At 38.2% G+C, this 23839-nt stretch overlaps 2 protein-coding genes across 2 annotated transcripts in view; one reads left to right on the top strand and one right to left on the bottom strand.

Moving 5' to 3' along the window:
- The window catches only part of LOC136257291 (hypoxia up-regulated protein 1-like), a 146564-nt gene extending 137171 nt beyond the window's left edge, over nucleotides 1-9393 (bottom strand). Inside the window, exons 1-4 of the mRNA XM_066050412.1 lie at nucleotides 9244-9393; nucleotides 9132-9193; nucleotides 8548-8579; nucleotides 1115-1244 (exon numbers count right to left, since the gene is read on the bottom strand). The gene's annotated coding sequence lies outside the window, so the exon portion shown is untranslated. The remainder of the gene's footprint in view (nucleotides 1-1114; nucleotides 1245-8547; nucleotides 8580-9131; nucleotides 9194-9243) is intronic.
- A 4854-nt stretch (nucleotides 9394-14247) lies between these two features.
- Nucleotides 14248-23839, top strand: part of LOC136259195 (uncharacterized) — a 33544-nt gene continuing 23952 nt past the window's right edge. The window contains exons 1-2 of the mRNA XM_066052705.1: nucleotides 14248-14420; nucleotides 15298-15356. The gene's annotated coding sequence lies outside the window, so the exon portion shown is untranslated. The remainder of the gene's footprint in view (nucleotides 14421-15297; nucleotides 15357-23839) is intronic.

Below are 23839 nucleotides of genomic sequence, written 5' to 3'. Positions count from 1 at the left end.
GAGACTTGTTTACTGATTAGATAAGAATTTCGTGGAATGTGTGAAGTTACACCATATATGGTAAGCGTAGCCACAAAGCATGATATATCACTTATATACCACAGTTTGCCATGGTACAGGGTGTATCAGTAATATACCACAGTGTGACGCTTTTGATCTCAACCACAGGTGTGGTATATATTCACGATATGATTAAATATTGAGTATAATAAATTTGCCAAGCAGTGAGACTTATGACATTACATAACACATTATTGCATCATATTATATCATAGAATGTGAAATGGTGCCAGACAACAGCTGGAAATTACCCATAATCGAATTGCCTTTCCTTGTAGGTATATAGCAAACACAACCACTAGCCAGATTTAATTAACCAGCACTAAATATATGTTCAGCAAATTTTCGCGAATAAGCAAACGATTGCTTTAGAGTTCTGCTCAAACACTCTAATAGAACACACACCACAGAAATAAATCTGAATGCTTTATTAGAATATTCCCATATCATATTTGCCATCACCAACTCCACAGCAGTTCACTTCATACACAGACCAGTAACAACACAAGTATTACAGGTGTATCATAAAACTGGTACAGTTGAACTGCCTATAAGCAGCCACATTTCAGTAAACCGTTAGTGGTCTGTGACAGGATGCCCCAGAATCCAGATAAAAGTATTCATCACAGAAGCCACTAGAGTACTCTGTAATAATCTCACACCAACATGTAAATGTCACCATTAAATTCAATTTATTAGTAAACACTTCCCAGCCAAATGTATGTAACTGAGATTCATTGACCTAACCACATCCACTTATCATACACATATCATGGGAACAGCATTCAGAAACTGTAAACTATAAGGATTCTCTCAACTACCTGGAATTAGACATTATCTTGGAACCATCTCACTCAAATATGGGAGTAGATAGCAATACTTATGTGGGCATTAATGTAAATGGGAGTTGCAAAACCACAAACAACGTGTCTTGATAAATAAGATGTCCATATTCAGTGTTATAGTGTACCTTATCCGCTAACCATATTCAAAACTAATTTCATTAGACACTCACAACAGTATAACATATGTCATACAGGATAGTTAGGCTTGCCTGTGTCAGGGTGTTCAGACAGTTCATGATGTGGGAACCATCTCTGGTATGTTCTCACTGCTTCACTGTTGTACTTGTGACTGACCAAGAACTGAAGATATCGGTAGGCATTCTTTGGATATTTGATGGACTACAGAAAATACACACATATGTAAGCCATAATGGTCAAAGTGTCCTTTGATATTTTTCAGTTAGAACACAATACAATCAAACCCACTTTGGGATACTCATAAATTTTCTTTATTAGATAGGTATCCTGATTTTGGTATGTTAATCCAAATGGTACCACGGACAATAGTCAAGGTGTCCAATTTGAGGGTTCCCTTGTACAGAAACCACATCATGTGCTTCACTTTACACTTAATGTAGCTACAACTCTTGAACTCTAACAAGTCAGTGAAACAAATCACTGAAATATGTATGTACATGTATCAAAGCATTTCAAACGTTTCTCACTACACACACACACACATAAGCAATTGCAAGCAAAGCCTCTGGCAGCTGTGCAACACAGTTATTGCCACCCAATAAGTAACAATACCTGCACACCATTTAGGTACTAGGACCAGCACACATAAATCCTCCAGGTAAAAACCCACAGCTGTGCCACATCTTACAGATGCAGCTAAAGTTACACAACTTCGATACTGCTATGCAGGACATGGATATTTCTTTCCCCAGGTTACCCATATAGAGCACACATGCACGCACACGTGGTCACACACACACACACACACACACAGACACACACACACACATGCCCACACACACACACACGCACGTACACACAAAAACACACACACTATGCATGGTTCAAAATGTAAAGACATACACAAGTTCACATTACACCTCAACACAATACTTCAATAAATCAGATCACCACAACTCATAAGTTAGTGTACAGTAACAGTACACTTAGGCTCTATACAAGCCTCAGCAGCAAAAATGGTTTAATAAGCTTTATATAGAGCTTAGTGTGGGCAACATCCAACGAATAAGTGTACTTTAAGTATTGTTGAAGTATGAACTGCCAACAAACTAAACTTCCGAGCTTAATTAATTAAAATACAACTATGAATTGACCAACTATGAATTTCCAAGGACTATGCAAATGCTCCTGAGTCAACTTGTGCTGTTCAACCCTTTTGCATGTGTTACATGTTGAGGTAATGCTTCTTTTGTGGCTGAAATATTTATAACTACATGTACAGTTGACAAAGAGGCTTGGCATGCTCCATTACATTGTTTGGCTTCGGATGTTTTAAGTAAAGCAAACAACATATTACATCTTTGCAAGCATCTCATCATTCAGAGCACAATCACTATTAGGAACACTATAAAGGTAAGCCAAATGTTAAATTTAACATTTCAAATATCCCATGCAGATTTTCTCCCACTAGCAAATGCTGATGTAGTGTCAGGAAGATAGGCAAAGCATTTGCCTTTTCATAACCTAGTTTTGATGCAATTATAATTATTTATGTAGAAATATATAAAGATAAATCTTTAAAATCCCATTCCTCTGTCAAACCCAAATCGTTTGATGGGGCAATTACTAAACTAGAACATCAGTGTCCATATTTAGTGGACCATGTCTTGTAGCATGAGCAGCAGGAATTAACAGTGTAGTATCAGTCACTTCATGGTTCCAAGGTTCAATTTCTGCTATCAATTCAATGCTAACTTTGTTGAAAGATCTCTGTTAAGATGAGTGGTAGCTATCTATTAATTACTTTGTGGTTAATGTCTACATTTTGTGTTTGGAGAAATATACGTAGCAAAGATATTTCTCTTCTTTAGTATTATTGTTACTCAAAAGGTAGACCCGGCAGTTCTAGATAATTGTGTTATTTAACATAAATTTTCTGGAACCTCCCCCAGCCTTATGAACCTATTGTTTAAAGAATAAAGATCCAATACAATGTCTAGCCTCTCAACCTCTGCAAACAAATTGGGAACCAAAAATGGCATCAGATTGTTGTCTACATATTTCAAAATATCTTGGTATTACCAACAGTAGACCAGACTTGACTCATTACCTAATGCAAGGATTTGGTAAGCTTAAGGGATGACCGACAAAGAAAGTACAGGACAAATTTTGTGAGGCTTTAAAGCATTTCTAATTTAAAAGCTGATTTTCTTGACTACCATACAGTAAACAACCTAGCAGAGAGGCGACAATCTTTTTTGAGTGCTGCTGTTTTAAACAGTGTTTTGGCTCCAATCATTGAGTTAAACAAGGCTATTCTTGCTGTAACCGTGAGTTTGCCTCTGTGCCTAATTGTTTAGCAGAAAAATAATTTGACTGCATCTTCATTCAAAATAATCCTTAGGGTCTAGCATCTCCTTTGCATTAGCCAGCTTAATAGAAGCAGTATTAACCTATTATTCAAAAGTTGTTTGGTAGTGCAGAGCTTGCTCATGGTGCCTAGAACAGATTTTCCATCATCCACAAATTGATTTTATTCAAGCAATCCATCTCCACAAGTTGCACTATATATAACTCTGTGCCATTCTGAATATGTGTTGATTGCTGAACACTAGTACTCCCATATCTTGAATGTGTGCTGGTAGCGGCATCCATAATTAACACAAGTAGATGGAAAAAATTAGCAAATATAAATTTGAGTAGGGACCACAGTAGAAAGAAAAAGCAATGAAACAAGGGAGGTTGCCTACACATGTAACCATACTAGTGCAAATTTATGCCAAGTAGAAATCAATTGTAAATTTTTGATTAAATTAATTTTGGTAACAATGCAGTGTAATATATTATCCCTACTTTAGTCATGGTTATAGTTAAAGCTACCCTGAAACAACTAATGTAGGGATAAATTTACACTAGTATGGTTACATGTATAAGCAACCCCCCTTGTTTCATTACCTTTTCTTTCTACTGTGGTCCCTGCTCAAATTTAAAATTCCTATATTGCATATCACATCAAAGAAGGAATGGTCCAGCTATAAATTGTTGGCTGAAAAGTGAAGTATCTATTATGCTTCATTGTCAGCTATGTCCAGCCTGTTACACAGCATTATGAATCAAGATCTGTTCGAAAAGTGCCTCTGCAATTAAAATAGCTACTATGGAAAATATGGATTATTTCCGTTACGAAGGGAAGCCATCTCGCACTACCTCCGAATCAACACCTTACAGCCAGCAAGATGAATGGGACACAAAGGAGGACACTGGTAAGTACATGAAGAATGCATTGTACGTACAACCTTGAATAGTGAAAAAATCAAGCTAATAGCCTTAGATGTTATTGAGTTATGCTTGTCTGAAGGCATCAGTTAGTCAGTCAGTCAGTCTGTCGGTCACTAGAAAATTCTGTTTAATATATTTATTTTAAAATTCCATAGCAACTTGTTGAAAGCGTTTCGGGTTGATCTGAAGGCTATTTTAGGTTTATATAGTTTACCTAGCCAATACTGCCTCCTCCTCATCAGGGAAAAGTGAGGGTGGTTTTTGAGTGATGTTTTTCATGGGCCATACCCAAATCTCTATGGACCTTACTATACAGTGACCCACAACAACAAAAAACATGATGTTAATCGATTTAGAGTATCAATGTAATTGTTAAAAATTAATTTTGGCTGCAATGCATTTCAGGTAAAGAGCAGTTCTTTTTATAATGGTCCATACAGTGTGTGGTCATGATTATACAAGCAATTTACTATAAACATGTTCTTGCTACACACAAACATGTTTTCATGTTCATTAATATGTTGTATGCATGTAGAGCTAAGAAATGTACGTTTGTAAGGTTTCCTTGGTTCAAAGCTTTTGAAAAATGTTAATAATGGTGGTTTCACCATTGTAATTTTTAATGGTACCCATCCTAAAATGAAAATGCATGAAATAAAGTATCACCACACCAAATTTGGTGCTTTTATCACAAAGTGAACGACCATATGACTTAACCGCCCCACTATAATGATTACCATTAATTTTATACTTGAGAGAACAAACACATTTTTCTGGTAGGAAACTTAATTCTGGCCTTTTCCTGTTGAATGCTTCTAAATCATGATAGAATCAAGTGTCTCAGTGATAATGATTTGCCTCTTTTTGGTTTTGCTGGAGTGGAAAAGCTCAGTTAATGTACCCTTTCTCCAGCTAAAGTACATGAAGTGCAAACAATTTATCAGGTGCAGTATTACAAAATGTTCCATAACATTGGTGCCAATGAGTTTTATACATAAAGAAGTAATGTACGTGTATGTAGATCATCAAAGGTAAGCTTAATAACTAGCACTTACTATATACTTGCAGAGTATGTCACAAAACACTCAATATACAGTAAATAGCATATGTGTGTTTTTCATCTATGCTTATTAACTGTCTGGTGTTTAGATTCTTCACACCTGTTCCACTATCATCTAACTCACTTAGCTTGTTTTCAAGAAATAATGGAAGTTATGCCTTCTTTGGGGCATCATATGTGGTATCCATGCAGTACAGTAGCTGTCTCTTGTACCCCCTATATACCCTGAAATGTGGACACCGTGATAACTAGAATATTATTTTGTTTAAGGTCCCATTTGTATAAAATACGCATACAATTAAGCCTCTGAGATCAGGACAACTTTCCAATAAAACAGCATAGTGGGGTCTCAGAATAGTATTGTGGGAGCCTCTAGCTATATTTTATATAGCTAGAGGCTCTCACCATACTATTCTGAAGCCTCTGAGATCAGGACAACTTTCCAATAAGAACAGTATAGTGGAGTCTTAAGGTGTCCAGAATAGTGTTGTGAGAGCCTCTAGCTATATTTTATATAGGATACACACACACGTATGTATGACTGTTTGCTACTCCTAAACAATATTTTTTATGTACAGTAAATAGATCATAACATGCCCTTTGTACTGAAGTTGCTCAATCGTTTCTGTCTGTACCTTTTGTTATTTCACTGAAATGGCCATCAAATCAAATTCTTTAGGTGTGCTATTCTCCTATACTTTAATGCTGTTCCTTTTACATGAGAATTTTGGTAACCTTACAATTTGGCATGCAAGAGAGAACTTTCAACGATATAAAAGTGCTCAATGTACATTTTGTGACCGAATTTGCAAGAAAGGTATTCCACACACCAATTTTTACCACTTTAATGATACATAACTTAATTTAGATTGGAAAGAAGTTATCGATTGGAATTTTGCAGCTTTGAGCTATAACATAGGGCAATGGAGGAAGAAAATTTTCAGAAACAAAGTTATTCATACAATTGGGAATTGCATGTGGAAGACACAAATCCAGCCTTTAAGAGCATTCATCGCATTATATGGCATAAACAAAATTTGACTTAAAAGTTCCTGCTGCCACCTATTTGCTCCACTAATGATTTCTTCTATCGGCATTTATCAACAGCATATATTGGGGTCAGCAACAGCCTGCCATATACACACACATATGCGGTACAAATTTAGTTTTACAAATAATTCAAAATAGTGTATGCTGAATGCGCACATGTACGTACATATACAGCTGGTGTTCTATGAAGTGCAGTGGTAGACAGGGACACTGCTCTGGTACAACAAATCCATAACAGTCAAGCTGTGCAAAAGGTGTAGTGGTACTACAACTGAAGTTAGCTATAAACTAAAAGTAAAAAGTATTGGTCTAGCTGAAATTTTAATTATTGGAGCAATTTCTTGGTGATTTACTTCACAGTTTGGTTATTCTGTCTGCAGCTTGGCTATTTTGGCATGGATCCCATCATTTACTACTTTACATCTGCTCTACTCAAGGCAGAAAGTGAAGCTGATGTTGAAAACAGAACTGACAATTTACTTATGTCTAAAACCATTTAGTTAATGAGATTACATAATTTAACTAGTATAAATTTACTTAATCCCTCAGCATAAAAGTAATAGGGAACGTGTTCATTCTGGTCACCTCTGCCAGGCCTGCCTTATTAAGGAGGTGGTTGCATTAAACATGTTAAAGTCACTGTGGACACAAATGACACAATTAGGAGACTGTTACAATGGTCAGTTTACATCAGGTGACCTTATTATACAGTGATCCAGATGGACAAGTTTCACTGTATAGTAGAATATTAGAAGTATTGCGCAATCACAAATGCAGTAAAAATGCCACTAAAGCAAACAGGCATAACACGGAATGTGATCAAAGGAATCAAATGAAACTTGGTGTATGACTTTTGACTCTTGATACACTGTCTTTGTGCCAATTTTGAAGAAATTTGAAAAGAGTGGGTTAACATTTTAATTTCTTTGATAATTTAGCATGGAATTACCAAAATACTAGAATTTCCTAAGTTAATATCCCAATTTGCCCAATGCTGACGGAGGTCCAGCAGGTGGTTTTGAGTAGTCCATAGTATGGAGAAATATTTTGCGGCATAAAATAAACTATAGACCATATTGGAAGGTTCAGCCAAAAAAGCCACTTATTCTACCGGACTATATTGGTGCATCACTAGTGGCACTTAGAATATACATAAGAAATACATAGTGTTTACAACTTTTCCAACAGATCTATGGTACTATATGTATTAAGACTAACAGCAGATGGATCAACAAGGTTCCAACGTTCACTTGAAAATATAAGAATTCTGGTCTCCAGCAGATACCTTTCTTCAATTCGCAAATTCCTCGTGACCACAATAAATTATTTTTAAAAACTAGTAAACAATGGAAATCACTACGCATGATGAGGTGACGTACTTTGTTTGTATTTCTAGACCATTGCATGTAGCATTCTAGTACTAACCAGATATGTATATTCTTTAGGCAAACAATGATTTCACCCATTGTTACATCAGTGATATGTTTACAAAAAATAAGGATTACAAATAACTCATTTTATTTTAAAAGCTAAAATTTTTTAAAGAATGGATCATCTCCAGTATTTTTTTATATAAACGTCACGAGCGAACCTTTATGCAACTGAAATATATTATAGATTTACTATTATTAACACTTTACAGTGACCAGCACTGAAGGTCTGACAGCAACATGTGCTGTAGCCTTAGGATTACCTAACCTAATTTCAGGGACTTAGACCTAATGACTTGACTTACTGACTGACTGATAAGGTGTAACAGAAAAGGGGCCAAAGTAAGGAAAAAAATCCCTCCAACCCCAAGATTCGAACCGCAGGTCACCCAATGTCTAGTTGGGGCCACACTCTAGTCTTCCTCCAGGAGGGATGGATTTTCTTCCTTAAATCGAAAGTATTTATTATTTACAGCAATGTAGTTGCATTATTATTCATACACCATAACCATGGGATGCATAAATAAAATGAGATCGATTTCAAACTCCTAGATAGTCACTTAATGGGAGTAAAGCAGGGATATGATGACATTCACAATCCTAAGGCAAATAGGGTACTATTGGTAGAATGTAACACAATGGCAAATGCCCCACTCCATCTCTCCCTATGTATTCGTAAACTTACTTATTTAACACGATCTCCATTGGAACTCCAGTCTGCAATGAAACAAATTACATAAAATTAATTTAGAATACAATTACACATAAATTTAGTGTAGCCACCTATGATTTGTTTATACTCCCTCTAAGCCACCAACATTATAATGCACCTATCAATGTAATGCCTGACTACCACTAATACAGGCTGAGGGTGGGGAAAGGTCAGGGATGGTGGGGGAATTGATCGCTATAATTATTTCCCTGACATAATGGGGATTTGTCTTCACTAAACTGAGAAATTCACTCAGACAGCAAAGGTGTGTGCTTACAGTTTAGGAAGGAGTGTCTCGGGTACTAGCTATTACGTTCATACTAGAATCCACTCGAACTAACTCATCACTAGACCAACGCCACACGACCGTACAAATCTCCTCCTAGCCGCCCCAGTATTCCCGGGGTTTGCATCACCAGTATTTCCCCAGTAGGTGGGGAATTGTAATTTTCAATTTTGCTAATCCCACATCAGCCCGTATTAGTGGTAGTCGGGGATTACATTGATAGGTGCATAATAAATATACCCTCTGTGGTGACACCACAACACGAGCTTACCTTAACAAGCGCCACTTTTAGCCATGCTGTACCGAAGTCGATAGATATCACCGCCACGCCATCTGTAACACGAACACGTGGAACATTCAGAACCGTTAATGTGTGTTCATACCAGAGCTAAGAGACAGGAGAATCACCCCAGGGAAACTAACAGTAACACGTTTAATATTCTGCCTCCACCCATCAATGTTGACCAGTCAAGATCTGATTTTTGAGTTCCTCAGACACTTCTAGACACCTACTGTATTCTAATGATTTTGCGTGCGGTGCGCGGCACTGAATGATTGGTTAATTTTAAGCGCTCATTAAAATATTTATGCGGACTTGAAAAATTGTTGCCTGGCAGTCCTTTGTGGGAGTTGAACTGTGTTTCATGCTCCCACTCCCTGCAGTTTGGTCAGTATAGTCTGCAGGGATGGCTGTGTGTATGCTGGCGGTCCATGCGGTGTTTTGTAGGTCTGTGTAGCTATGTTTAGCTGCTTTTTGCAAGTGGCTTTTTATCTTTTATAAGTTTAACAGAGATCGGGGCGGATAGGAGTGCCACTAGGGCCGGAATAAATATATATATTTTTTAAAAAGACTTGAAAATTTGAGATTGTAAAGCCGTACACATTACGCGCGCCCTTTAAGTCTATGCATAGGTCTGTGGAAGATCTAGAGCTGTCTCAGGTCAAGTTTCATAGAGAATGGATAGTCCACTCTCCCACGCTTCACATTTGAACCTTCGTTTTAATACTTTGTTAGCTATTTGGCGCCGCCCGCCTTTTGCAAAAATGTAATAACAAGCGCAGACTTTTGTTTTTTATCAGTTAGGCACTGGAAGGCGAACACTGGAGGCTATTTCGAGCATGTGGCTACCGGATAATAAATTGACCACCGGATCGTTTTTCTGTGCCCATGAGATCCAATGTGCCCAGTGCAGGGGCGGATCCAGGGGGGGTTCCATGGAACCCCCCTTTTGAAAGAGCCTCTCTTACTCGAGATACTGTAATAGAGCAGTCAAATCGATATACTCTAATAGAGCAGTCACAGTAGTCTTTTGAGGAGCAATGTAGCAAGTTATGTATCTAGATATAAATAAGGAAATATAGTTGGTATGGGTATCTATGGTGAGGGGTAGCTGTTGTCAGTAGGTGATGACCTTTTTTAAACCAGGCGCACGCCCACAGCCGGCCGAAGGCCGGCTGTGGGCGTGCGCCTGGTTTACTGTAATTGTTTTCGTAAAAGTGTGTGTGTGTGTACCTATCTACCTATGTTTGTCCGTACGCACCCACGTGAGCAAAATCGTTTAATAACGGTAAAAGCAGCTTTTACGTAAGAAGTAAAAGTGAAATGAAGTCTGTATTAAACTTCTGCACAGGTGAACTTTGCTCTGAGGTGGTTTCTTTTCGGCGGACTGAAATACGGGTGTGGTGACTTTCCTCAGACTACCTTCCCCTTGAGGTTTTCAGGCATTTAGCAACTGAAAAACAACGGTGCAGGCCTCGTACACTGCCAGGAATAGCCTATCGCTTCGAGTTGAAAGGGGGCGTATCCCTTACGTACGCAAACGAAAATGAAGAGCAGCTTTGAGGCTTTGTCGAGAGAATTTGTGGGAAAAAACACGTTAGTCACACTATAAAACAGTTTAGAAGATAGTTTTGTGCGTAATATGTTGGTAAAAGCGGTTTATTTAACAAACGCTTCCTTAGTAGTGCATAGCAACGTAATTGAACGAATTACGAATATTTCATGAATTACAAAATACGAGAAATAGCTAATTATATTATTGCACAACCCAAACTACCCTATTGTAAAGTAGTAATACATAGTTGGTTAATTCATAGTAGTATATACTGTCTATAGTTATTCCAGATGAGTTAGCTAGCTGCATGGCGCCTGGTTTTTAGAAGTAGCACAACATCAACTTGTTTTTTTTTGGTCTTCAACTTACAGTTTGCAATTCCAAAAATAGAACCCCATTTTTAATAGTCTGGATCCGCCCCTGCAGTAGGAATACTGCTTAAGGATTTTACTGAAATTGCTGATGATGATGATGTAATAATTTAATTATAAGTCAGGAGTCTAGTCTCAGAGTCCATCCTCCTCAAGATGACTCCGGAATGAGGGGGAGAGGACTTTGCCCCAAATGCCCCATCCTGGATCCGCCATTAAACACATAGAAAAATGTGTATAACAAATGTAGCTACTAGGAATTTTCAACTAGAAAAGAGACCATAGCACATCGATAAAAAGTACTGAAACAAGCTGAAGTAGTGCATGATAAATCACAATAAAACAATAAGAACTGTTATACCCCTACTGTGCATTTCCATTATGGTATCTTGAGCACAGTAGAGACTATATATATAACATTTCTTGTTGATTTAATATCGTGCACTACTCCAGTTTGTTTCAGTACTTTTTATCGATGTGCTATGGTGCCTACTCTAGCTGAAAATTCCAATTTTTTTGTGTACTTGTACACATACAGTTGGAGGCATAGTACACAGGTACAATCCCAAGATCAATCAGAAGTATCAATACTCTCCATTGCTGAAGTCACACCAATATACCCATGTTATGTATATCAATGCAGTTATAATAACTATTGCAAATACCGTCAAAAATCCATAATAGAGATTTTGTACCATATATTAATTGGGAAGGTTTGGTGCTTAAATTTGGTGAGGAAAATAGTAGGCAAAATTGTGAACTTCATAATTGGAGGGTTTTAATTTAGTAAATTTACCAAAATTTGCCAAACAATTTCCCTGCTAAACTTTTCTGTTATTATTCTGTATAGTACTTGTCTGACGTGTATAATTTCTTTTGCAGGATCTGTATGTAACATTTTTGATGTCACAGCTATACTTCATAAAGTCACAAGAAAAGCTCCAGATGGGGAACAATACAGATATTAGCATCACAGATACTATAGCAATTTAGTATAGACTGCATGTCTGTGAGATGAGACAGTCTATACTAAATTGACCAAACAGTATATAGACTGTCTGTAACTGTCATTTAGTATATATATAGACTGTCTGTGAGATCAGACAGTCTATACTAAAAAATAATAATCTTTTTTGGTTGATTGGTTTTGAATGGCCCCCAACAGGAAATTAGACATTACCTGCTGTAGAAAGTAGTCTAGTGACATAACCACACAAAAATATATAATAATTCATGCATGAATACATGGCCAAGTCCACAATTCCAAGAAATCTACAATTACAAGATTTATCGCACTGCAATACAGAACACAGTTTTTACTTCATAGTAATGATTCATTGCACAACAAGGTGAAGCCAAGGAAGCAGCTGATAGTTGTGTACTGTGATATTATAGTATTTCTGGAATTCAGCCAAGGCCACCCTTCCATCCCAAATATGTAGGTGTAGCTTGTGTCCACATGCCCTGTTTTCATTGGCCCATGTTGTGATTTTTGCATTTGTTTTGCCTGGGCAATTTGAAACAGTGGAAATGGAAACTGGCAACGGAATGTGGAAATGGAAAGCGGAAATGGTCAAATCGTCATATAAATGTACCCTAGAATAAAACCCTTGTTTAGTGGCCACCTCTTAAATACCACCTTCTTATAAAGACCACCTCTGTACAAAACCACATTGTAATTAGATTTAAAAGATGACTAAGAACCACTTTATGTTCACCTTTGATAAAGACCACCTCTTTACATCAAACATGTATTTCATGACTCATATCAATGTCATCTCTTTGTCCACACTTCACTCAAGTCATATATCATCATCGCTTAGTTTGTACCAGCATAGATAATACTATGATACCAGAATGTGTCATACAAACATATTCCACAAGTAAAATGTAGTTAATTACACTACAACCTAGTGAAGAGCCTAGTCTTTTTAGTTGTTTTGACAAAGCGATCTGACATAAGATGTTTGGAACCTAGCTATTATTGCAATGTGAAGAGGTGGTCTTTATAAAGCCATCTTGGAGATCAAATTATAATGTGGTCTTTGTACAGAGGTGGTCTTTATAAGAAGGCGGTCTTTAGGAGGTGGCCACTAAACAATAGTTTTACATTTATATGATGATTTGACCATTTCCGTTTTCCACTTTCCGGTTGCCATTTTCACTGTTTCCAATTGCCCGTTTTGTCTTGTAAGTAGTTGACTAGTTGTGTATTTTCCATTACCATGTACAATGCAAGTGCCCAGGTCTACATAGTTAAACTGGTCACCCATGATGTAGGAACCACCACAGACTACTGAAGTATTATGCTAAGCGGAAGATTTCACCAGTACTGTTTGATTTAGCTACCTTTGGCTTTGAACTTTAAAAATTTGCATTTTGTGGTTACAGTATATGTTCTACCACAATACTGTATTAATTTAGTTTTATATAGTTACCTGGTTTTAAGCTTTCATGCTAGTCCATAACATGGTGTAATGGTAGTTTACCTTTGTGTTGTTATGCTCCATAATTATATTTGGGATGGAAGAATGGCCTTGGCCAAATTTCAGAAATACTATAAATCACATTACACAACTATCAGCAATTTTAGCTGCCTCCTTGGCTTCACCTTGTTGTGCAATGAGTCATTACAATAAAGTCAAAGCTGTGCTCTAGCTGCATTGCAGTGTGACGACTTCTTGGAATTGTGGATTTTTGATGTTAACTTGACCATGTATCCAAGCATGAATTGTTATAGATTTTGTGTGGTCATGTCATACTATGTCAATCACTACTTGCTAAGTCTGGTAATGTTTAATTTCCTGTTAGGTCATAGTATCATTATAAAATTTAAACCATGCAGCATAATATATGATATATTACTGTTAATTCAGAAGACCTTTAACATTCAGCAATGCCATAAGACTTGAAAGCAAAACAATAACACATTTATGTGCATAGTTAAACAGTCATACCATGTGGCCCCACTATCTTTAACATAAACATATTTTGGAAGAGACAGATTATCACAGATAAACTCCCACAATAACCGTAAATAAATTTAGGGCGCTCGCACCATTTTAGAAGGGGCTTCAGCTGAAACCATTGCAACCGGCCCCACCCTCCTGTATCCGCCACTGGTAACTATATAATATTCTAACCTCCACTTGTTTAGGACATGAAATTGAAAAGCAGCCAGATTAGTCCAGGCCAAATACAACTGTTCTTACAGCAGCTCAGTCAGCGGTACAGTTTTGTCATAGCCGTACCTGGCGGTTTCAGACGTCGATCACTCACAGAAGGCACAGCTCAGCTAGCTATAGCTACAGCCATTCAGCAAAGTTCACTTGGTCCCCACAACTGAAAGAAAAGGTGAGACGCCGTAAACACAGTCAAGTTTCAGTTAGTCGCGTTCCCGGGGTTTATAGCTAGTAAATCTATGGTCGAGTAGCTAAAACGTCCCGGCTACTCGGCAACCGTGGATATAGCACACTACGTAACGGTAGCTAACTTGCTTAGCCGGTATATATGACTCTTTACAACCCGAGGCCATCTAAAATGAAGTGGAATGAATACTAGAAAAGTCAAAGAAATGGTACATATATAGCTATCACCTTTCCGTTGTATATCAAGAAGGTCACACCATATACACTGTTAAAATGAAGAGTAACCACAACTCTCAAGGAGTTCCCAGTGTAGGGAGGATTTAACACCCCTGGAGAGTAACCATTACTCCAAAGGAGTAACTGGGGAGTAACACATGCTCTGAAGGTGGTGTCACTTACTCTTCAGAGTAATGGTTATTCTCTTCAGAGTGTTGGTTACTCTCCATGGGGTGTTAAATCCTCCCTACACTGGGAACTCTCAGAGTGGTGGTTACTCTTCATTTTTAACAGTGTAGCTATACGTATATAAGGTATGATGGTATCACCAGTGACCAATTATCGACATCCTAGGTGAAGGGACCTAGGTCCTGTGAACTCCTAGTTTTCACTGTCCACGAGTCTGCTAGGTGATCTTTCAGCTATAAAGTACGTAGTTATGACCCCTTTTATTGTAGCTAGACCAATTTACGTATTTTAATGCTCTGCATGGTAGCTACACTGAAAGTAATCCACTGCCCAGCGGTATACAATTCAGTGTGAGGATCTATACGTATGTGGGGCTGTGTGTTTCCATTGTTCACAGTACTGGTATAATGTTGATCTTGGCCCTTTTGAATGATTTGTCACTTTCTTTTCCACTGCAGTTTAAACCTATAGTAGAAGAGGATAGAAACCATCAGAATAGCCCAGCAAACAAGTACATGTAAGTTTACAGGGGAATTAGTTATTTTTATGGGGTCAACAATACATAGCTACTAGTCAATAATCAGTTGTTTACACTATAGACTGCCCCATTATAAACTTTTTGATTATAATAAGGTAGGGGCGGGCGTTTCCGGACAAAGTTTGTACACGTATTAGAAAATTGTTTATTTCTCCTCGAGAGAAGAACGGATTCTAACATGCTTGGTGCCGAATTGTAGCCAACGAACTAGGCTATTGGTGGTATAAATTATGAGTGGTAAAGTGTAGGATGCTAGGAGAAAGAACGGCCTGAACTTGCAATTTGAGAAAATGCTAAAAATTTATGTGGCTGGGGTTTCCGGACACCGGTAAAAGTAGGCGTACCTGGCATTGCTATGGGAATTGCTGCACTCCACTGAGTGCCGTGGCCCAGCAGAGACTGATAGCGTTCTGTTTGGCTGGTTACTTTGTTTATGACAGCGATTTTTTTAGCAGCAGAATTGCGTTATGCTGCTCCGGACCTTGCAGTTGCCGGTCTTACAACGCTTTCGAAGATTCGACGTTTGATCTACTGCCTGGAAATCTGTACCAGCCCTTACCTGAACACACAAACAGCATACTTTAGCAATGTGGCCCAGCGGATCCTTGCTGCAGGCTTTTCCCGTTCTCCGGGCTGCTGGTTGCGAGGTTGATTGCGCATTCAAGTTGACACGACTCAGGTATTGGGCTTGGAATCCAGTTGTACTATCTTTAAACCGTATATTCGTTCACTGTATAGTGTGATTGACAATTTGTGGTGCATATGGTCGCTTAGAATTACGAACGATGCCCTCAATCTACTGTTAACACGCGTATAGAAAGTTTTTTACACAAAATATTCTACATGCGCAAGCAAATCGTGACGAATCTCAGTAATCCTTGAAGCTATCGAGATAAAACTTTGGTATTTTATAGCACACAAGTGTGGTACTTAGGTACTCAAACCATAGCCTGATTGGTTTCATTTCATCCTTCAGTAGCGGATTATAAACGAAGTGTCCGGAATACACAGCTGTCCGGAAACCCCCTTACTTACCTTAGTAGTTACTGCATGTAGAATTTTTTAGACACGGTTAGCTATAGCTACACAAACCTTCATATATAGGTAGTTCTTTGTCGTACTATTATACGTACTACTCTATAAGGTCATTTACATTATTGAGTTTCCATAGCTGATGGTAAAAAACTTGCACAGGCTTTTATTTTAGGCTGTTGATATTTAGCCGGTCATTGCAATTTTTTTTAAAAACTTTGAAAAAATCGTGACACAAAAAGGTTTAAGAAACGAAGAAAAAAAGCGTGACGTGACCTAGACTCGAACCCACACATCCAGGTTTAGAGTACCAACTTTCTATCACTGTACCACCGGTGCTTGCTGGCTACTCCTTTTGTTTTTGTACTATTTAAATGTTACAAATATAAATATTATATAGTCTAACCATACCAGTGAAGAAGAAACCAAAGCTGAACCTAACCCTAACGCTAACCTGACGTTTGCCTGTAATAAATGTAATGATGACTTTCACTTCGCTCCAACCCTAGCTCGCCTCGAACTCACCCAAAAACTTACCTTCATACAACTAGTGTGTTGATACTAGAGTTATAGGTGACACTTCCCAACAAACGACTGGCTAAATAAATATTTGCACCGTGACCGGTGACCGGCTAAATATCCATTTCGTTTATTTTATGTAGGGCTATGGTTAACATTACATAAATTAATCACTTTTTAACAAAATTAGCTGGAATGGACCTGAAAATGTGGACACCGGCATAATTTGAATGCTAATCAGCTGAATACATTGCTAATTAGCAGATTTTATTGTCTCAACTATGATGATCACTGTATATAGCAATACATTATTAAAGCTAAACATGTGTGCATGGTGCATAGTGGGCACGTGCAGGAAGTTGGCTTCTTTATTTTCTGGGTTGAATGAAGAGGAAGTATATCTACTCCATATCGGGACTTCTGTCTTATAACAACTATCTACTATTGCAGCACCAGTTCATTCTCTTAGAAACATACAAGGCTCATAACTGTCTTCATTGTTCAGTAAATCATGTATCAAGACACACAATAGTGTGTCGTGCGGCCCAAGAAGCCGGCGCGCCACACCGTGACAGGAAGAAAGAAAACGCCATTTTCACACCTTTGTATCTCGGTGATACCTTATCCGATTGGAACCAAATTTGCTGCAGAGTTTCCCGCCAGCTAGGGGAGACCACATTCCACATTTGAAGGAAATCGCTCAAGCCATTTCCGAGATACAATCAGCCAAAGTTTCGGGAGTTTTTTTCCATTTTTTTTCTTTTTTTTTCTCCCTCTTATATTCTTCTTCGTCTTTTCGCACACTTACAAAAATTGCTATAAAACGCAAACACATACTCCGATAGCCTTGACATTTGGCACACAGAAAGGTAGTCCAACAGCGAATCCTAGTATCAAATGTGGTGCAAATCCGATGAATGGTTAAGGATTTATGACCAATTATTCGCGTAAAACAAGATCAATTTGTTGTCACGCCTACAAGGTAAACCGCTTTATGGAATGAGTTGAAAATCGTTTTGTGGATAGATCAGCCATTGTAGGAGTGCCTTTTGGTGGTTTGAAAGCAATCGAAATAAAGATCTTGGAGATATGACACGAAACCGAAAGTGTATGTTGGAGGTCCATGCGGTGTTTTTGTAGGTCTGTGTAGGCACTGTAGGTTTAGCTGCTTTTTGTCTTTTATAAATTAAATTAGGTTTAACTTCTAGCAAAAAAAAAAAGGTGTAACAATTACGCAATTGAGATTCTTGAATAAAAATACCAATACTTTTCACGCCTACCAGGTAAACCGCTTAGAGTAGTGAGCTGAAAATTGGTACGTAGCTGGAATAGTCATCATAGAAAGTACTTGCAGTATTATTATTATATTATATTGTTTAATTAGCAGTGCCCGCCTGGGGCATAAGTGCTAATGTACATTAAAATTAAAAGTGATTGTATAATAGTACAGAAGAATAGGATTTCAAACTGCTGAGTTATGATTCCAAAGCCAACTCCGTGTAGCAAATGCGATATCGAGATACTCAGTCATCCTAATAGAACATTCAGCTAGTTCATGACTTATTGTAATGCTCATTAGCGTGTTTCCCCTAGTGGGCTTTGTTAATTAACAATAATAATAATAATACTCCATTATAGATTTCTATTACATTGCAAGTTATGCTGTAGGGAGTTCAGCAGCAACCAGTTAATATTGTAGATAGTTCAGCTACAAGCAAGTCACCCTGTAGAAAGTTCAGCAACAAATATATCGCTGTATCAAGACACGATAGTGTGTCGTGCGGCCCAAGAAGCCGGCGCTCCACACCCTGGTATATTTACAGGAAGAAAGAAAACGTCATTTTCACACCTTTGTATCTCGGTGATCCTTTATCTGATTGGAACCAAATTTACAATACAGTTGCCCGCCAGCCGGGGGAGTCTACATTCCAAATTTGAAGGAAATCGCTCCAGCCATTTCCGAGATACGAGCTGCCCAAGTTTCGATTTTTTTCCCCCTTTCTTTGTGTTTTCGTGCACTTGCAAAAATTGCTATAAAACGCAAACACGTGCTCCGATCGTCTTGAAATTTGGTACACAGAAAGGGAGTCCAACGGCGAATCTTAGTTTTAAATTTGGTGAAACTCCGATGAATGGTTGAGGATTTATGACCGATTATTCGCATAAAACAAAATCGATTTGTTGTCATGCCTACAGGGCAAACCGCTTCATCGAATGAGTTGAAAATTGCTATGAACATGGAGTAAGGCCACTCCAATTGGTAATTATGTTTCTGGTCTACCGCCTGCATCCTTTTTTACAGAAAGTGAAATTTCAGAAATACATGGGGAATATGCCCGCATCAGATTTTTGAAAAAAAAGCTGGATTTCAGAAACAAATATTGGGCTGCCACAAACATGCCAAACTACTGCTTATGGGTCACTATATCAAGACACACGGTAGTGTGTCGTGCGGACCAAGAAGCCGGCGCGCAACCCCGTGAGTATATTGACAGGAAGAAAGAAAACGCAATTTTTGCACCTCCGTAGCTCTGTGCTGCCTTGATGAAACAAGACGAATTTTGCTGTGTACAATTCCTCCAACTTCAGTACTCCACATTCCAAATTTGAGCGAAAACGTTTCAGGCATTCCTGAGATATGCGACTTCAAAAATTGTCTTAGTTTCTTCGTTGTTTTTTTCTTCTTATTTTTCTTCCTCTTTTCGCACACTTACAAAAACTGCTATAAAACGCGAACGCGTTATCCGATTGCCTTGAAATTTGGCACACAGAAGGGGGGTATAAAGGCGCATCTCGGTACTAACCTTGGCTGGAATACGATAAACAGGCAAAGAGTTATGAGCGATTATGCACGAAAAATAACACCAATATGTTGTCACGCCTACAGGGTAAACCGCGTATGGGAAGAAGCTGAAAATCGGTGGGTGAATAGGTTAACTATTGAACCTCAAACCTTTTGTGGTTTGAAAGAAATCGAGCTAAAAACCAGGAAGATACAACAACAAAACCAACAGTGTGTAGCAATTACGCAACCGAGATTAGCTAATAAAAAAAGAATACTTGCCACGTCTACCAGATAAACCGCTTGGGGTAATGCTTTGAAATTCACTGTACAGATGGAGTAATCATCTTAGAAAGGCTCTTCAATGGTGTAGAAGAATCAGACTTAAAGCCACGGAGTTATAACACGAAATCCAATTTGGTGTAGCAAGTGCGAGATCGAGACACTCTAATAGAGCAGTCATCCTAATAGAGCAGTCACCCTGAACAGAATTCAAGAGATCAGTTAGAAATAAGTAACCTGTATAGAGATCAGCTACAAACAAATCACCCTGTAGAGAGTTCAGCTACAAACAATTCACCCTGTTCAGACATCAGTTAGAAGAAGTTTTCTTGTCGAGAGTTCAGTTACAAACAAATCACCCTATTGAAAGATCAGCTAGAAGATGTCACCTTGTAGATAGTTCAGTTACAAAGAAACCACCATGTAGAGAATTCAGCTACAAACTAGTGACCCTGTAGATACATCAGCTAGAAGAAGTCACCTTGTAGAGAGTTCAGCTATAAAGAAACCATTCTGTAAAGAGCTCAGCTGCACACAAATCACCTATACAGAATTCAGCTACAAACAAATCACCCTGTAGAGAGATCAGCTAGAAGAAGTTACCTTGTAGATAGTTCAGCTACAAACAATTCACCCTGTACAGAGCTCAGTTAAAAGAGATTTCCTTGTAGAGAGTTCAGCTACAAACAAATCACCCTGTAGAGAGATCAGTTAGAAGAAGTTACCTTGTAGATCGTTCAGCTACAAACAATTCACCCTGTAAAGAGATCAGCTAGAAGAAGTTACCTTGTAGAGAGTTCAGCTACAAAGAAACCATCATGTAGAGAATTCAGCCGCAAACAAATCACCCTGTAGAAAGATCAGCTAGAAGAAATCACCTTGTAGAGAGTTCAGCTTCAAAGAAACAATCATGTGAGAGTTCAGCTACAAACAAATTGTCCTGTAGAGAGATCAGCTAGAAGAATTTACCTTGTAGAGAGTTTCAGCTACAAAGAAACCATCATGTAGAGAGTTCAGCTACAAACAAATCACCCTGTAGAAAGATCAGCTAGAAGAAATCACCTTGTAGAGAGTTCAGCTTCAAAGAAACAATCATGTGAGAGTTCAGCTACAAACAAATTGTCCTGTAGAGAGATCAGCTAGAAGAATTTACCTTGTAGAGAGTTTCAGCTACAAAGAAACCATCATGTAGAGAGTTCAGCTACAAACAAATCACCCTGTAGAAAGATCAGCTATAGAAGAAATCACCTTGTAGAGAGTTCAGCTACAAAGAAACCATCATGTAGAGAGTTCAGCTACAAACAAATCACCCTGTAGAAAGATCAGCTATAGAAGAAATCACCTTGTAGAGAGTTCAGCTACAAAGAAACCATCATGTAGAGAGTTCAGCTACAAACAAATCACCCTGTAGAAAGATCAGCTATAGAAGAAATCACCTTGTAGAGAGTTCAGCTACAAAGAAACCATCATGTAGAAAGTTCAGCTACAAACAAATCGTCCTGTAGAGAGATCAGCTAGAAGAAATTACCTTGTAGAGAGTTTAGCTACAAAGAAACCATAATGTAGAGAGTTCAGCTGCAAACAAATCACCTGTAGAGAGTTAAGCTACAAACAAATCTCCTTGTAGAGAGATCAGCTCGAAGAAGTCACTTTGCAGGGAGTTCAGTTACAAAGAAACCACCATGTAGAGAGTTCAGCTGCAAACAAATCACCTGTAGAGAGTTCAGCTAGAAACAAGTCACCCTGTAGAGAGATCAGCTAGAAACAATTCACCTTGTAGAGAGTTCAGCTAGAAGAAGTCACATTGTAGAGAGTTCAGCTACAAAGAAACTACCATGTAGAGAGTTCAGCTGCAAACAAATCACCCTGTAGAGAACTCAGCTACAAACAAATCGCCCTGTAGAAAGATTAGCTAGAAGTTACCTTATAGGGAGTTCAGCTACAAACAAATCACCCTGTAGAGTAGAGATTTCAGCTACAAACAGATCATCCTGTAAATAGTTCAACTATAGATAAGAGTCACTCTGTAGTAGGAGAAGTCATCTCGTAGAGAGATCAGCTAGAAACAAGTAACCTTGTAGAGACCAACTACATAGAAGCCATCCTATAGAGAGTTCAGCTACAAACAAATCACCCTGTAGAGAGTTCAGCTACAAGCAATCACCCTGTAGAGAGTTCAATTACAAACAAATCACATTGTAGAGAGATCAGCAGAAACAAATCTCCCTGTGTTGAGAGTTCAGCTACAAACAAATCACCCTGTAGAGAGTTCAGCTACAAGCAATCACCCTGTAGAGAGTTGAATTACAAACAAATCACATTGTAGAGAGATCAGCAGAAACAAATCTCCCTGTGTTGAGAGTTCAGCTACAAACAAATCACCTTGTAGAGAGTTCAATTACATTTCAAGTCCCTTAGTAGATAGATCAGCTGCGAACAAGTTATCCACTAGGGAATAATAGACATGTAATAAATATAGGTATATAATTTGTATAATTACTGATAAAATCAAAAACAGTTAAAGTATTAAAAATTTGCTTCATCTTTTTATTCTTCCTGTGGTAAAGAAAAACGATAGGTTAAAAAAGCCCCAAGTTTTGGGGTATACAAATACAAAAAGAAGTGATATCTAATCAAAACAGCCAAGCTGTAAAAAAAGGTGCGGCCCATAAAAGACCATGGTGAAAAAAGATGTGAAATCCAAGGTGGAGGCCAAGAAATGGCTGTGATGGTAGGTTAATGGTAAAATTTTTAATAATCACAATTCAGGTGAATTAGGTGCCGAAACACAAATATAATTCACATGAATTGTCGTTATTAAAAATTTTACCATTAACCTACCATCACAGCCATTTCTTGGTCACCACCTTGGATTTCACATCTTTTTTCACCATGGCCTTTTAGGGGCCGCACCTTTTTTACAATTTGGCTGTTTTTGATTAGATTTATATTACAAGTCACAGTCATTGAAGAGAGTTTAGCTATCAACAAGTCATACACCCTGTAGAGAGTTCAGCTACAAACAATTCACCCTGTAGAGATTTCTGCTACAAACAAGTATTCATGCAGAGAATTGAACAACCAAAATTCACCCTGTAAAGAGTTCAGCTTTACTAACAAGTTACTCTGTAGAGAGATCAGTTAGAAACAAGAGAGAGCTCAGGTAGAAAACGTCACCTTGTAGAGAGTTCAGCTACAAACAAATCACACTGTAGAGAGTTTAGCTAGACACAAGTCACCCAGTAGAGAGATCAACTAGAAGAAGTCACATTGTAGAGAGATCAGAGAAACCATCCTATAGAGAGTTCAGCTACAAACAGATCACCCTGTAGAGAGTTCAGCTACAAACAAATCACCCTGCAGAGAGTTCGGCTACAAAGAAATCATCATGTAGAGAGTTCAACTGCAAACAAATCACCCTGTACAGAGTTCAGCTACAAAAAGATCACCTTTAGAGAGTTCAGCTAGAAGGATCACCTTGTAGAGAGTTCAGCTTCAAACAATTCACCCTGCAAATAGTTCAGCTACAAACAGGTCACCCTGTAGAGAGATCAGCTAGAAGAAGTTACCTTGTAGAGAGTTCAGCTACAAAGAAACCACCGTGTAGAGAATTCAGCTGCAAACGAATCACCTGTAGAGAGTTCAGGTACAAACAAATCACCCTGTAGAGAGATCAGTTAGAAGAAGTCACCGTGTAGAGAGTTCAGCTGCAAACAAATCACCTATATCTTTTCTTCTTCCTGTGGTAAAAAAAAATAGGTTAAAAAAGTCCCAAAAACCGGCCATAGGCCGGCTTTGGGGTATACAAATACAAAAAGAAGTGAAATCTAATCCAAAACAGCCAAGC

This window comes from Dysidea avara, chromosome 1, assembly GCF_963678975.1.
Source record: "Dysidea avara chromosome 1, odDysAvar1.4, whole genome shotgun sequence".
Lineage (NCBI taxonomy): Eukaryota > Metazoa > Porifera > Demospongiae > Dictyoceratida > Dysideidae > Dysidea > Dysidea avara.
The sequence above is the reverse complement of the archived record's forward strand: the minus strand, read 5'-3'. Positions and strand labels throughout refer to the sequence as shown.